This window comes from Rhinolophus sinicus, linkage group LG04, assembly GCF_036562045.2.
Source record: "Rhinolophus sinicus isolate RSC01 linkage group LG04, ASM3656204v1, whole genome shotgun sequence".
Lineage (NCBI taxonomy): Eukaryota > Metazoa > Chordata > Mammalia > Chiroptera > Rhinolophidae > Rhinolophus > Rhinolophus sinicus.
In genome coordinates, this window is record NC_133754.1 from 165,105,974 (window position 1) to 165,118,769 (window position 12,796).

Here is a 12,796-nt window from a genome sequence, read left to right on the forward strand (position 1 = left end):
TTTTGCTTTAGTGCTTGCATTTTATCCCCTCTCAGTAAAAATCTAAAATGTGCTGTTGAGGATGACACGATAAAGTCATAGGCCCTTTGCCCCAGAAGCTTTTATTTTAGAGCAGTGCTGGTCAACAGAATTGTATGCAATGATGGAAAGTTCTATATAGCTGCTGTTTTGTACACTGCAGCTATAGATAGAAGATGAAACATGTTATAAGTAACTGTAATATAAATCAAGAACTTAGTTTCGGTCTTTGGAGCTTGTCACATCTTGGATTATATTTTGGTAATTAGTAGCTAAGAGTCAGAACCAGAACCTAAGCCTTTTTAAAATTTGTGTTCTAAATTGAAACTAGGAGAAGAAAGAAAACCAATCATGACTATATGAGGATGGAGCTCTTGTAACTAAGGTCATTTTCACCAAGAGAAGAATGGAGTCTTGAGTCATAGGGAGAGGAATGTGACAGATACTAAGAAACCAGTACCCTCATATAGAAGATGGAGTGTGAATGGGAGCAACATTTCTGGAGAATAATTCAGCAATAGCAAGATTTTAAATACATACCTTTGAAAACTTAATTCCATTTCTAGGTATTTCTCTTACATATATACTCACAAACAAGACAACACTCATGACAGCACTACGATAGCAAAATACAAACAACCTGATTGTTAACTGAAGAATGAGCTACCAGAATTCTGCTGTAGCAAGCTCTCATGGTTATATATCTGTCTAGATACATTCTGCCTGGCCCTCTTCGCATTATGCGAGCTGGCTTCCTCAATTGGAGCCCTTTTCATGGTAGACCAGTCCTGCTGTGCCTGACTGGATCTCTGGGACAAGAGCTCAGGAAATTGTATGTATTCTACTTTTCTGTCTTAGTGTTTCCTTTCCTAAACCCTATTTTACATTTACACTGCATGGTACTAGTAGTATGTTTATGCCCCTTTTGCAGATCACCAGGATGATTATAGATTGTGGTGTTTCCAAGTAACCTTACACAGCTTTTACAGAGTACGCTATTAATGGGAGGGTACTCATGATATGAAATGGAAAGGCAAGTTCAACAGTATATATGGTATACCAGGGGTGTGTGTGTACACTTAGACTTGGGCAAGAGGGGTCCCTGCCCTGATCCTCACTCTGGCTGTCCTCTGTCCAGGAAATGAAAAATGGAAGGAGCCACGGGATTGCACCCACTTGGAGTCTGCACTCCTCTGCCCAGAATTCCTGCCCCACCAGCCCAAAGCTTGCTTCCAGAACACATGCAGGCCTCTTTCCCCAGTCCGTCCTGAAGACAGACTGCACTACAGGTGTATATATCCCTGTACTCAAGGGATGCAGTAGATGAGGAGCATGGATGGAACTTGGACATGCAGACTGGGGTGTCCACATACATGCATACCAGGACCCTTCTGGCAAGCTGAAGCTGGAAGTAAATGGGGACAAACCCAGGGGCTGGGGGAAGAACAGGCCAATCTAGCTAATTCTTACCTGTAGACACAAAATATGTCAGGGTTGGCCTCCATTTGTACTCTTGCTCAAGGCCCCACAGGATTAAGGTGTGTGTGCTCCGCATCTGAGTGCTTTTTAAAAGATGGATGTTCGCTTGTAAGAGAGGCTGTTCTTACCCATCTTTGTATCCCTCCTCCAACTAGATTGGCTATCCAGGTTAAAGTATACTGACTGTAGAAGGCTCCCCACTGGGCTCCCCTCTAGTATGCTGGAGAAGTGCTGCTTCTATGTTTACCTCTGGTTAACTGTTTATTCCCAAGCCTGTTGAAGTCAATGGCAGTCATTGTAATTATATAATTTAAATATCACATAAACCAATGAACTGTGAGTATGAAAAGTTACTTAAAAGGTAAGTGGGGAAAACATTACAGATGAAGAGCTAAAAAAGTTGCTGACAAGTTAGTTGTGTCCAAGATCATTGTAAATGATAGGGGAGGATGGCAAAAAATAACCATCTAGGACTCTTGAGTTTAGATTTCTTCACTTGTATCTTTAAGTTCCAGGTCCACTTCTAAAAATTATAGATGATGCATTATGCCTGTGGTTTATATAAGAAAAACAAACTCCAATCAGTTGATCCATACTGAAAAAGACAGTGCAAAATAATCCTCTGCTTTTAACTGCCTTTTTCTTAGGTTTACAAGATATGCTATGCACTTGAAAAGTATTCTAGGAATCTGATGATTATTTTCCCCTTTTCATGTTAATTTTTATTACGATAATTTTCAAACATACAGAAACGTAGAGGCTATTAATAATGAACACCTTTATTCTCATCACCTAGATTTAGCAATTGTTAACATTTTGCCATGTTTGTGTTATCCTTTTTTAATATTTCTAAAAATTTCATCTATAAGTCCTGCCATATGCATCATTGATTATTTTCTTTTAAGCACAACCACCCTCAGTTAATATTCTTAGTAAAATTAACAGCAATCCCTTAATATCATCTAAAGGCTCAGTCCACGTTAAACTCAGTTGTCTCAAAAATGTCTTTTTATGGTGTTTTCTTCAAATGAGGATCCAGACAAGGTCCACACATTGCATTTGGTTATATGTCTCTTAAGTCTCAGATTTTGTAGTAGTTCCTTCGCCCCTTTTAAAATGTCATTGATAAAGAAACGGGGGCATTTGTCTTGTGGAATTCTAACTTGAGCTGATTGCTTCTCTATACCTGGCATTCAATCTAGAGTTTTTATTAAACGCAGGTTCGATTTTTAGGCAAGAATCTTTCACAGGTGGTGCTGTGTACTTTGTTGCATCACATCAAGAAGTACATAATGGCTGGTTGTCCCAGACATAGTGAGATTGCCCAGTGGGTTCAGGTGGTGCCAGCTTAATCCATCTATTAAAAAGTTCCCTATCAACATTTTACCTTAATTTTAGTATCTATTGATGAGTGTTGTCCTATGGTATTATTAGGAGTAACAAAATGGTGATTGTTCTATCATTTGTTCTTCACCTATTAGATGGCATTCTCATAAGCATTTTGGTTACACTGAAATACAGTTCATGCAAGAAAGGCAGGATAAATGCTTGACATTTTCTCTTTACCCAGTTTCAGGATAGAGAGTTGGTGCTCTGGCGACCTTCAATCATGACTAATGAGTTTCATATTTAAGGAATCATGAAGTCAAGAATGTGTATATATTTCATGTGTTTCAGTCAATAGCAGTTACTCATTTTGATGCTGTAATTTAACTATCTTAGGTCCCTAAAGTTAGCACCTGTGTCCGATGATCTCGTTAATGTTTGGTAACTTCCTTCCTCTGGGTGTTATCTACTTTTTTATTAACCTAAGAGGACTTCTACAGAATAAGAACTAGTTCTAAGTAATAAGAGCATTTCTACAGAATAAGCTTGTACAGAATTAGCTTTTCTGGAATGAAAAACAAACTGATAAGTCATAGTAACCCTGGAAAATGAGAAAAAGACTGCATTTGATACTTTTCTGAAACCAAAGTTCAGAAAACAAATATATCAGGGACTATTTTCAGTTTTTACTATGGTCTGATAATAGTAATTTTTGTAGCAAAAACAAAATCAATGATTAGTGCTTTATAGTTTCCAAAATTCCTATCAAGACGGATTCATACCTGATCCTTAGTACTCCTTTGGATTACACTGTTAAAGAACCGGGTCCGGAATTGTATGTGTGTTTATTTCCAGACCTAAACCGGATTGCAACAGCTGGCTGGAGCCTGGATGTCATGCAGGCACTTCACTCATTAATATTAAACGCAACCACTGTTTCCCACTCCACCCCATCTCACCTGATGGTACCCAAACTGAATTCAGGGAGTTATTCCGAATACCTTCTGCATAGAACACGCACTAAAAAGTTATTCGTTGTATATCTGAAAGTCACATTAAACCGGCACCCTACATTTTATCTGGCAAACACACGCTTTGGGAAACAGCTCAGCTGGTGCCTCTCCACTTCTTGGTTCATTTCCTAAAACCTCAGGTCGCCTCGGTGCACTGCTGTTATCTAGGCACGAGATAAAAGGGCTTTAGTTAAGTGGTGAGATCGCAAAAGCTAGGAAATCGCCAGGGCTCAGTAAACTTCGGGGGTGAGGAAGTGACAGAAGCGGACGGGCTGAAGCTGGGATCCGGACCGTGGGAACGTCCAGGACACCTACCGGTCCAGGCCCCGCAGCTCTGCGCTTGACGGCCCCTTTTGCAGCGGTCGCTGTCAGTGCCGTAAAGCAGAGTCGCCGCTGCTGTGGAGTAAGGTGAGGTCTGGGACGCTCAGCCAGCTTGGTGGGGGGACGGGCGGGTGCCTTCAGACAGGTTTCGCCTGTGGCTCGGGTGCCCTCACTGGGCATCCCCTAGCTTCCTGGGCCCCTGCCCGGCCCCCGGAGGCCGAGGCAGACCGCAGGGTGCGTGCGCTCAGGGCAGGGGCTACTCAGTGGGCAGACGTCCACTCGGGCAGTCCTTCCCACGCTCCTGGGCGCGTCAGCACGTGCAGTCCTCACCCTGGGACACGTTCAGTTTTGGAGGGCGATCGAGACCCTTGTAGGACCCGGCTTGGGCTAGTAACGTTTGAGCAGGGTCGCGAGAGCCGGCTCGGGATTTGCGAGAGGATCTGGCGGGTGGAGTGGAGGAGAGCATTGCAAGTTGTGGGACCAATGTGTGCAAAGGCACAGAAGTAGGAACGCAACTGCCAGGTTTGGGCAGCGTTGCATGTTAGGGTAATGGCTGGAGGATGGTGCGTGAAAGGGAAGGCCAGGAATGTGGCGGGAGCTAACACTGCGTCTCAGCTGGGAAGGACCTTGATGCCGTGTGGAGTATGGAGTTCTTCCTCGGGCAGTGGGGAGCTACACCAGTTTTATAGAGAGGGGGTAACGTAATTAACTATCCCTTTTCCCTCCTGATGCTTTCCTCCTAGGTTCAGCTTTTAGTTTATTTGGAGAAGTATTTACGGAAGCCCCCACCCGCTTTGTGTGCTTGATGGGATGGCCATATTAAAGTTTCATGTGGCTTTAACATCTGCATATTGTTTGCATTTATCAGTTGGGGATGTCAGGAAAGACTGGATATGAGTAGAGGTGACTAATAGAAGCTTTGGATAGGGATCTGGAGAACTGAGTTTAGATTTCATCCCCATCACCAATTTCTCAAGTGACATGAGGCAAGTCACTTCTCCCTGGGCCTCAGTTTTCTCAGGTGTAAAAAGAGGACCTGGATGATACCAGGTTCTTTCTATTTTTGAAGATAACAGGTTTCCAAAGAATAAACGTTAACCTGTGAACAAAAATCAAAGTGAGTAATGGAGCAGAGCATTAGGTATTGGGAAATGAGAGAAGCTGGGGTTGAGCTGTATTCTGAGGATGGATAGGGTTTGAATCATCTGGAACCATCTCTGTTGAACACCATGGATAAAGACAGAGAAGTCATGACTAGGTATTCATATTTTAGAGTTTATTTTTGGAGGTAAGTTTTGAGATGATAGAAGATTTGGGAAGGATGGCACTAGATGTTGAAGGAATCACAAGTGGAAAGAAAGTGCAGTATGTTCTGAAAAGGAAGAAAAAAGGAATGAGAGAAATGCCAACAATATAGAGACTTGATTTCATGGATCTAGATGATTGATGTTTTGAACCTGGGTTTCTGAAAAGTAAATTTAAGTGCTGTTGGCAGAAATGAGAATTCTATCAGAATTCCAGCCTGCAATAGTATATTGGAAGGAAGGTGATTCCGACTGTAGCCCTGGTGTTGCCAATAACCAGCCTCTGGACTGTAATTTAATTCTCCGTCTTATTCTCTGTAAAATGATGCTGTTGGACTAGGTGGTTTCTCCTCTGTAAAACCTGTAAAACGTGCCTGAGGATGGAAGGAAATAGTTGATGGAGAATAAAATTGGTACTTTGGAACAAGTTAAATTTGAAGTGTAGGGTATAGAGTTGGAACTATAGGCAAGTGGAGTTCATAGACGAGAACTTAAATAGCAAGTTTTCTCTCAGAGGTGGCAGTTAAAATCGTGAAAGTGAATTTACTTTGAGGTATAGATTGTAGTGAGATTAATAGCGGATGTGCCCATAGATAGGAGGCTAGAGAGATGGTTGAGGAGCCATGCGGATCACAGAGCTAAGAGCAAGGACTCCCTTTAAAACAGGATTCCATGTAGTTATAGAAATCCTTGGGGCCGTTTTTAGTAAAATAATTTAACAGCATTTACAGCAAATATTAAGTACCCACTTCTGGGAACATAGCTGACAACAAATAATTCAAATAGATATAATCTCCACTGTCTTTCCGACTGTATGCTCAGAAGTAGTAGTATTTGTGTATTTATTCAGAAGATACTTACATGTTTCAGGTAAAGGCCTTAGCATCTAGATCAGTGATTTTCAAACTTTAATGTACATAGGAATCATCTGAGGATCTTGCTGAAATGTAGATTCTGAATAAGTGGGTCTGTAGGAAGACCTGACACAATGTGGTTTTGACAAGCTCCAACATGGTGCTGATGTTGCTGGTCTTAAGACCATACTTTTAAGTAGCAGAGATCTAGGTCCTGTCTAGCAGATGTGGCAGTTACTAAGCCACTACTACGACCTATTTTCTGTTTTTATTAATGATTATATTGTCTGTGGAAATAATATATGCTCATTATTAACATATTGGGACAGTATAGAAAAGCATAAAGAACAATGTAAAAATCACCCCAGTCCTCCCCTCCTGGAGATAACCATTATTGATATTTTGGTGAACATCGAGATATCATACTTTATACGTTATACCATGTACGTGATACATTCTCAGCCCTGCATTTGATTCTGTTAGCTTTATGGTTTTATGAAGATCAATACCCAAAAGTCCTCAACCAAGCAATTCTTTTTTTTTTTAATTTATTTTTTAAATTTATTGGGGTGACAATTGTTAGTAAAATTACATAGATTTCAGGTGTACAATTCTGTATTACATCATCTATAAATCCCATTGTGTGTTCACCACCCAGAATCAGTTCTCCTTCCATCACCATATATTTGATCCCCCTTACCCTCATTTCCCACCCCCCACCCCCCTTACCCTCTGGTAACCACTAAACTATTGTCTGTGTCTATGAGTTTCTGTTTCTCATTTGTTTGTCTTGTTCTTTTGTTGTTTTTGGTTTATATACCACATATCAGTGAAATCACATGGTTCTCTGATTTTTCAGTCTGACTTATTTTGCTCAGCATTACACTCTCAAGATCCATCCATGTTGTCACAAATGTTCCTATATCATCTTTTCTTACCGCCGAATAGTATTCCATTGTCAACCAAGCAATTCTTGAGGGGCAGACTTTACTTAGTTAAAAATAACTTGGTTTAATATTCTGTTACTCCAAAAATGGGAAGATATTAACATAATTAAAGCTTATAACGTGTGGGTTGTAGTAAATGAGTATTTGTTCATTGAGCCATAGAATGAGAGATGAATTTTAAGGTTTTTTTTTTAAACTTATTCTTCTTTTTCTAATTACAGAATCAGCTGATGTTCACATAGGATAAACAGACAAGAAAAATAAAAGCACCTACACTCATCCCAACTCAAGACAACCACTGTTCTTACTCTGGTGTGTATGCTAAGAGCTCTTAAATGAACCCATGGAATAACTTATGTAAATAATGTTTGGGTCAAAAGAAATCCTGGGTTCCTCACCTTTCTGTCGCCTTTGAAATAACCATAATCTATTGTTTATAGTTTTGAGACAGGGAACAACTAGCAGGTTGCCCAGTGTATAGTTCGTAGAGCTCAGTGATGTTTGTGAACTTAATGGAAGAATGGTTGAATGAAGTAACAAACCAAAGTGACCTGTGTGACATGAACTCTGGCTGTCACTCTTCACCTGCCGCTGTTCATGTTTACCATTTGTCTCAGATACTTTTGTACTCTTCTGGGCACACAGAGCTCTTCTGGGGCCACAGAAGTCCATCATATGAGTAAAGTTGCCTCTTAAAACCTACGTCTGTGCTTGAATTCTCCTGTGGAAAAATACGGAAGACTGGGGAATATGGAAACATATGAGAGCCTCCTGTCTGAAGGAACTGTAATTTAAGATCGAGTGCAAAAATAGTGCAAATACACAGTGCTGTGGGAACATACAGGAGGAGGACTCTAATTGTCTTAGAGGGAATTACTAGTAGACCTTTAAGATGACTGTTATTAAGTATTGCTAGCATTGTATATTTATCATGGTCTAGGTGATATTCAGTGCTTCATGTGTATTCATTTGTTCAATCCTTAAACAGTCCTGTGAGTCAACTACATTTTATAGATGCATTTTAAAGATGGGGCATAGAGAGATTAAGTAACCTACTCAAGGTCCTACAAGCTACAAGTGGCAGAGCAGGACTTGAACACAGCAGTCTGTCTTTGGAGCCTGAACTCGTAACTATTCAATAGACAGTGACGGGGATGGAGGTGGGGAGAGGAAGCATTGCAGAGAGAAAGAATACCATAGGTAAAGACACCAAGGTAAAACAGCACTGTATCCCTGGGTTCATGTAGGGGAAAAGTGCCAAATAAACCATGGAACGTCTTAGAGCAGGGGAAGTAATGCAATGTGGTACTATAGAAATAATTGGACTTTGGTCCCTGAGCTGGGTGGGTTGAAGAAAGCCTGGTAGTAGAGTATTCATGCAGGAGGCTTTCTCTCTAGGCGGAGGGAATAAGGCCTTTAAATTAGGCTAATTATACTGGCAATGGAAAAGGAATGACAGCTTTTGGAGGCACTGAGACTATACACTGTTTGGTGACTCGTTAGATGTGGAGTTAGAACCACAAAAACGATTTTGTTTTAAACATAAATAATTGGTAAAATGGGGATACAGTTAATAGATGAGATGGTCCAGTCATGAAAGAAATCTGGTTTGGAGGTAGACAATGATTGTTTTAGGTGCTAGTGGAATGTTCAAGAGGACATATCCACTGGTCAGCTGGAATGTTTGTACATAATAATTAACCAGTAGATATGGGAAAGCATACCTAATAAAATGAGTAAGAGAATGTAAAGAAAACATCCATTTGTGAACATCCATCTAGATTTTATATTAAGCATGTAATAATAGGCATATTAAGAAATACCACTTCTTCACCCTTTTGCTTTGCCCCTGTGATCTCAGTTCCTTCTTCACGTCCTTTCTCATCTAGCCTTTCTTATCTAGGTCTATGATTTCAGACACTCTCTTTCAAAAACATCATTATACCATTGTCATTCAGAAAGGAGTCACTATATGTTTATGATTTTTCTGGAGCATCAGATGGAGAGATTAATTTGTTTTATCTTCAAGTGCCAACATATTGAGATACATGTTATATTGCAAAGGGTTAAGACGTGAATGAGTGGTAAGCAGATAAAGAGACTTCTTAAACCCTTGCAGTCTAACCTTTACGTCCAGGCTACTGACACTCTTTTGAGAAGTTAGCAATGAAAGGAAAGGAAATGAACAGCATGAAGGACCAGCAATATTTAAGGAAGAGTGAACAGCATCTATTATTGCTATGCCTTTTTTGGCTTAGAACTGCTAAAAATGTTGGGGTTTTTTTCAGGTCTTAACTGTGAATACATCTTCAGAAGCATTTTCTCTTTATGCTTTCCAATCTGCTACGTCATCTCTCTAAACATGCCTTTGCCTAACTATACTACCCTCTTTCTTCTCTGTAGTTTAGCCTGCTGTTTTATTTTTGCAGTGTTTGAATAATTGAATCTCACGTCTGTCTGATTCATACCACCCATGCCTCCATCTCTCATCCCAATGTCCCGGAATAAGTCAGCAGCATCGAGTGGACCAGGCCAGCACACATCATCTTAAGAACCTAAGTTAGGTATCAGGGCTGGTCATTTCTTGTCCGAGGGCCTCTGAGGTCAAGATAGGGGATCCACAAGGCCGGAGTGGGGAGAAGTGGAATAAAAAAGTCAGGCAGTTAGACGTTCTTTCAAACAGGTTCCTTACCCAGATGATTCTCAGAAGGGCAATAGTGGGTGGGACGTTAGGGTAAGACAGCTGCCGACGTCTTTCATGCTGTTACCTTTAAAGAGCAAGTGATAGTGTGAAAGGGCAAATGGGAGGCTGACAGAATATGAAATGCTCTGCTCATTGGATGTAGCAAGAGCCCGGAAACTATCTGTACTTCCCATCCTGTAGGTTTTCTTTCACATTTGTGTATGGATTTCATCTACCAATCTTTTTCATTTCTTGATACATAGTGAAATTGATTACAAAGGGTTGAAAGAAAGGATAAAGGAATGTGTTTGTTCTTGGCTGGAGGTGTCCAGTTTGGGGCTCTAGCTACCCCAGACCCAAAGACTGAGGTAATTGATACCCCTGACCCCATAATCCATTAATGGTTCGGTTGCGAAGCAGACGTACCCATTCTTTCCTTCTTCATTGCCAAATCTCAGTTCGTGCTTTCGTTATGGCCTTCTTCCACCACATCTAAGAGTAACCCTGCTGAAATATACCATATTTATATTAACCTTCTCATATTCGCATTAGAACTTGAAGAGACTTGGGCTACTTAAACTCATAACTCCTCTTAGTGTCCCCATTACATCTTTTTTTTTCTTTCCTGAAAACATTTTCTGTCTCTTTTTCCCTTTTCCCCCTCATTTTAATTTACTATTTCTGCGATTTTCTTTTCTTTTCCGTTAGACATGATATACTATCTTTAGGAAGCTTTACCAAAGTATAAGAAAGGAAATACATTACCTAGCCTCCCCAGCATTTCTATTATGATAGCTAAAATGTCACATATGAGAAGAAATGTATACACAAATAATGTTTTTATTTTGGTTCTATACCATGTTTCTCCATATGTTGTTTTTAAGTGTTTATTGTTTGGGAGTTGGAACCAGGTATGGGTTTTAAACTCTAAAACAATCACTTTTTCATATTTTACATTCTGTTTTATCATAACAGTTCAACAGAACATTTTAAAATAAAAACTTTTTAAGTTTTGTATGCTCTTGAGCACTGTGGAGTATATTTGAGTATATTAGTGTACTTATTGTTACTTGAAATTAATTCAGCCAGTTTTAGGCTGATAGGGGAGATTTCATGTGAACTATAATTCAAAATAGAAAGCAGTACAAGCTTTAGGATTAGTTGCATCTCCTTGTGCTTCCATAGTAACCTATACTTACTCCTTCATAGCAATTACACTATTGATATTGCCTCTAATATTTATCTCTAATAAACTAGAGCAGTAGTTCGTAATAGAAATGGGGTGATAAGGGATCGGGCTTGTGCATTTTGGAAAAATCTTCCCGTGCTATTTTCTAGGTACATCACCCCCTCCACCACCATCACCATCACCAGTCTTCTTTTGAAAACTCTTATATTCATCTCTAAACTCTTAGAAGATGGGGAACTTTGTGGCATTTATCATTTTATCTCCAGTGCTTAGCATTGTTTTGACATCTTTGCCTATTTTGGTAGACAGTAATAGGCAAATATTTATTTATTTATAGGCAAATATTTATTCCCTGCAAGATGGTAAAACTAGAAGGGTAGGTCTAGGAGAGGACACTTCTGGCTTGGAAGAGCATGAGAAACTTCATAAAAGAAGGATCATTTAAAATGAGCTATGAAAAGAGGTACAGAACTGGTTTTGTGGAGATGCATGAGACAAAAAGAAGTGAACAAAAGCTAAGAGGCAGAAAAATGTGGGATGTATTGCAGGAATGCTTGGGCAAAACCATAGAATGTGTGAAGTGGGAGAAAGCCTAGAAAATTTGTCTGTGCTCAGATTATGTATACCCTCGAATGCTGTTGTATGGAACTTGAACTTTATTTATAGGTAGTTGAGAACCATTGAAAAGTTTTGATTGTGGTGTAACTTGATTCATCTAGCAACAACTTGCTACATCTCTCAATATATAGATAAGATTATGGGTAAGTAGAAAGTAGAGACTGGGGCGTCAGTTAAAATTAGGACATTAGGTACAATTAGAATCTAAATTAGAATGACAGTGAAAAAGAAGAGGGAGTTGATGCCAGAGATATTTCAGAGGTAAAAATCAACAGGTCTTGACCTCTCTTTTTTTAAAGTATCACATTATTCATTTTAACTACATTCCTAATGCGGAGATAACACTAGCAAAAAAGAATGTTTTGACATCTAATATTCCTCCTTTGCAATTGAATTGCCTTGGCATTTATGAAAATAAACAATGAAGTAAAGTTAATTGGATGTCATCCTGATAATAAAAATGTAGTTAAGTGATGACATATTGTGGAGGTTTATTTCATGTAAGAATTAATGAGATTAGAAATGTGTCCAAAGAGAGAGTAAGGTATTAATTTGGACTTTGTGTTTCTGTAGTGCTTTATATAGGCCTTTCATGCCTTCTTTCTCATTTATTAATTCAGGCATAGAACAGGCTGAGCTTTGGCACAATCTGAATGCCACTTATATTTCATTAGGAATTAGTATACATTGACGCACAAGTGCAAGAAACTGAGCTGAAATCTTGAAAATGAAGGATATTCTTGTTATCTTGTGAGCTGCCCTGATCAGAGTATTTGATTGTTTTATTGTAGCCTATTCTAGCTGACAACAAAATCTGATACCATCATCAATATTGTTTTATGTTGCTAGTTTTCAGTTTTAGGAGATAGAAAATGATCATGATTTATTCAGTTATCTTTGCGTAATATAATTATCTGTAGATCAAGTAGATTATTCTCATCACTGTTGATATAATTTCTTTTAAGTAGTTTGTTGACCTTATATAATTTCTTAGTGTTTGCTTTTTATAGGCTTTAGCTCTGGAAGCTCATCTGGATTGTTTTG

General features: G+C 39.4%; 1 protein-coding gene across 7 annotated transcripts in view; it reads left to right on the plus strand.

Moving 5' to 3' along the window:
* The first annotated feature begins 3,517 nt into the window (after positions 1–3,517).
* FKTN (fukutin) overlaps positions 3,518–12,796 on the plus strand; it is a 57,657-nt gene continuing 48,378 nt past the window's right edge. The window contains exons 1-2 of one of the 7 annotated variants that reach the window (XM_019734205.2): positions 3,518–4,244; positions 7,484–7,574. The gene's annotated coding sequence lies outside the window, so the exon portion shown is untranslated. Of the gene's footprint in view, positions 4,245–4,273; positions 4,392–4,418; positions 4,680–7,483; positions 7,575–12,796 lie in introns of those variants that run through there. The other 6 variants (XM_019734206.2, XM_019734201.2, XM_074330787.1 and 3 more) reach the window with 6 other exon arrangements.